The 4,039-nt window shown below is 42.8% G+C and overlaps 1 pseudogene; it reads right to left on the bottom strand.

Moving 5' to 3' along the window:
* Nucleotides 1-566: 566 nt before the first annotated feature.
* On the bottom strand, nt 567-1,379 carry LOC133773750 (ubiquitin-conjugating enzyme E2 D3-like; annotated as a pseudogene).
* Nucleotides 1,380-4,039: the final 2,660 nt, after the last annotated feature.

Raw genomic sequence — 4,039 nt, forward strand, 5'->3', positions numbered from 1 at the left:
TTCTTTTTTTTTTTTCTCATTGGCTTATGCAACTTTATTGAAGAAAAATAAATCAATTACTAGCAGAGCTATTAGTCGATCACTCATCCATTGACAACTTGCATCATTTATTCAGTGCTATATTAAACAGTGTATTGGAAGATAGATTAACTAATAGCTCCAAGCCTCCTAACAATTTAAATGAAAGTTACAAAATGTTTGAGACCCTATTTTGGAATACAAAGGGTGTTTGACTTCCAATTTCCATTCTCTGTAGAACAAGAACAGGTCATTCCTTTACTGACATGCATAAAATACATCACATTTTCTATTCTGCTGATGCTATAAATTCAATACCAATTCTCCAGCCACATCAGTTATGAGCATAAAGTATATCATGTAACCTCAAATCTCTAACAGTGGAAGGCTTAAACAAGGATGGATGCTGCTAGAATAATGCTGCTTCCTTTGATGTGGCAACTGGGCATCCATCGCCCTCCCTCTCAGATGATTTCTCCAGCATGTTAGAGCAGTGAGGAATGGTTTTAGTCTATAACCAAGTTAGAGTGAAGACATTGGCCACATAATACACATGCTCCATTTTTTAAAAAAATTCTGAATCTTGGGCAACCGTTCTCTTGTAACTACTTTACAGTTTCTAAAAGCAGTCACTGTCCAAAGCTGGAAGAACTTAAGTCTTCTCAGATGAGCATGTGAATGAGTGGAGGGAGGTAAACAAAAAATAAAATTAAAAAAGATGAGGTCTGATAGGGGAGCAGCCGGATAAGAAAATCAAAAAAGGAACAGTAATTTAAAGTTTATTCCAGCTATAATGCAGGTTATTCTGACTTCAAGGTAGCATCACATGGCATACTTCTGAGTCCATTCCCGAGATATTCTGTTGTACTTATCTCTGTCTGTTTTATAGATCCGTGCAATCTCTGGCACTGGGGGGTCATCTGGGTTTGGATCACACAGCAGTGAACAAATGGATAAAAGAACTTTAGAAATAGTTAAAGCAGGAGACCACTGTGATCTCAGAATATCGAGACAAATGCTGCCATTACTGTTAATATTTGATAAATTCTTGTTGTAAATGCAACCCTAGGTGTTTTGAAGGGGTAGTCTGTAGGAAAATGAATTGTCAAAAAGAATACACTGCCTTGATATGGGCTGTCATTAGGTCCCATAATTGTGGCTTGCCAGTGAAACATATCATCCCCAACTGGACCTGCAGAACATTGTGCTGGAGGGTCACGGGCCAAATCACTAAGTTCCTTATTAATCCGTTTCAGCACCATAGTCTGTGCTTTTAGTCTGGCTCCTCTCTCCCTCTCTCGGTGTATGCTCAGAGGGCTGGCCAAAACTCTTGATTATCCGGGCGGCGGGGAAGGATTGTCTCTTGGCCAGACACAGGCGCAGAGGGGCCAGGGCCTCCCTCAGGCTGCGGCCTCAGCCTCCTCCCCGCGCGGCAGCTGGTGCCTCCCCGGCCCTACGGGGCTCACGCACACAACACCCTTCCTACTTCAATAACTTTTTTCTTGATTAACTTCCTGAGTTTGTACCCACATGACTGGACCCTTTTTTTTTTTTTTTTTCACATCTATTTCCTCGCAAAGTACTATTTCCCAGAATTATGGTTCCTTTAAATTTCTGTGCATTTTTCCTGAAATACTTGACAGTTTCTTAGTGTATTGACAGACGTTCTTCCCCAGCCTGTTGTTTACTGTAAGGGATAAGCAGATATTGGCATGATTTTTCCAACACAAATACTAAGGATTTCATCGTCTTGTGGAGAACTCTTTCAGGAATCATTTAAGAATATTTGAAAATTTTGACCTTTCCTCAGAATGTAAGAGTTAACAAGAAATCAGATTTAAGGCATATGCTCATACAAATACTGCCAGCATTAAGTTTCAGGATAACCTGGGATTGGCATATAAGTAAATTTTCTCTTACTTGTTACTCATGTTGATTTATCAAATTGATATCTGTGTATTTGCTCAATAAAAGAGCCCATTGAAAATATTTCATATTTTATGGTAAAAATGTGACAGTAGTTATTAAAGGATATGTTTTGTCTTTATAAAGATACTTGTGAGAAATTAGTTTCCAGTCTGTTATGAGTAAATGATGTGATTTTACTGAACTGTTCATTCCCACCCATGTGGGAGACCCAGAAGAAGCTCCTGGCTTCTGGCTTCGGATTGGCACAGCTCTGGCCATTGAGGCCAATTGGGGAGTGAACCAACAGATGGAAGACCTCTCTCTCTCTCTCTCTCTACCTCTCCTCTCTCTGTGTAACTCTTTCAAATAAATAAGTAAACCTTAAAAAAAAAGATGGAGTTTTGATGATTCATAAAGTGGACAGGACGTATTAGGAGAAAGGTTAGGCTTCTGTGTTTTTTGTCTGTTTGTTTTAAAGATTTTATTTTTGTTTTTGAGAGGTAGAGTTATAGAGAGAGGGAGACAGCCGGACTGGGCCAATCCAAAGCCAGGAGACAGGAGTCTCCTTCAGGTCCCCAACATGGGTGCAGGACTGGAGCCCATATGGGGTGCCGGCGCCGCAGGTGGAGACTTAGCCCACTATACCACTGCACCAGCACCTGTTTGTTTTTAAAGCTGGCTATAAAAAACTGCAAAAAAATTTCACCAAGCAAAGAGAAGAGATGGTTACATTCAGTATGGAGGAAAGATGCATAATAAGTGTTACATTTTCATAAATGAAACTAAGTAATGAAATTGATAATTCCGGCCGGTGCCGTGGCTTAACAGGCTAATCCTCCACCTTGCGGCGCCGGCACACCGGGTTCTAGTCCCAGTTGGGGGGCCGGATTCTATCCGGGTTGCCCCTCTTCCAGGCCAGCTCTCTGCTATGGCCCGGGAAGGCAGTGGAGGATGGCCCAAGTGCTTGGGCCCTGCACCCTCATGGGAGACCAGGAGAAGCACTTGGCTCCTGGCTTCGGATCAGCGAGATGCGCCAGCTGCAGCAGCCATTGGAGGGTGAACCAACGGCAAAAAGGAAGACCTTTCTCTCTGTCTCTCTCTCACTATCCACTCTGCCTGTAAAAAAAAAAAAAAAAAAAAAAAGAAAGAAAGAAAGAAAGAAAGAAATTGATAATTCCCAGATTCTGTGCCTTGGTGACCAGAGGAATAGATAGTGACATCAGAAAAAAAAATTCACAAGAAGGACATGATTTACAAGACAGCTAAAAGAGAGTAAAGGAAGAAAAAGTTGAAGAATTAATTCCATTGTACTGGAAAATAGACAGGAGTATGGTTATGCCTGTGTGTGTGTGTGTGTGTGCGCGCGCCCATAGGGAATCTTTGATGTCAAAGGGGTACTGAATAAGAATAGCATTACCATGGGACCTTGCAGATTATCTTTTTACTCTTAGCAGGACTAAAAGAGCAAAGTAAATGGTGTCAAACATTTCAGAGTAGCTGAGAGGTTAAGAGGTACAGAATCTGGGTTCACAGGAATGGGAGATCTTTAAGCCCAACTTCGGTGAGTTCATTCTATATTTGAGTGCTTTGTGCTAGTAGTCAACACTCACCCTCCTGTGAACAAGGGAACATCACCCAGGCCCTCACATTCTCCAATTTTGCCAGACATACAGTGTATTGTGGTGGAGATGAGCAAGAATTATATACTTGTTAAGAGTATTCTTGGCCGGTGCCACAGCTCACTAGGCTAATCCTCCACCTGCGGCGCCAGCACCCTGGGTTCTAGTCCCGGTCGGGGCACCGGATTCTGTCCCGGTTGCTCCTCTTCCAGTCCAGCTCTCTGCTGTGGCCCGGGAGGGCAGTGGAGGATGGCCCAAGTGCTTGGGCCCTGCACCCGCATGGGAGACCAGGAGGAAGCACCTGGCTCCTGGCTTTGGATTGGCACAGCGCACCAGCTGCGCTGGCTGTGGCAGCCACTTAGGGGTGGGGGGTGAATCAACGGAAAAAGGAAGACCTTTCTCTCTGTCTCTGTCTCTCTGTCTAACTATGCCTGTCAAATAAATAAATAAATAAAGAGTATTCTTCAATAACGGAAAGACATTTTTCAGACAAA

The sequence above is a fragment of the Lepus europaeus genome, chromosome 14, assembly GCF_033115175.1.
Source record: "Lepus europaeus isolate LE1 chromosome 14, mLepTim1.pri, whole genome shotgun sequence".
In the NCBI taxonomy this organism is placed as follows: domain Eukaryota; kingdom Metazoa; phylum Chordata; class Mammalia; order Lagomorpha; family Leporidae; genus Lepus; species Lepus europaeus.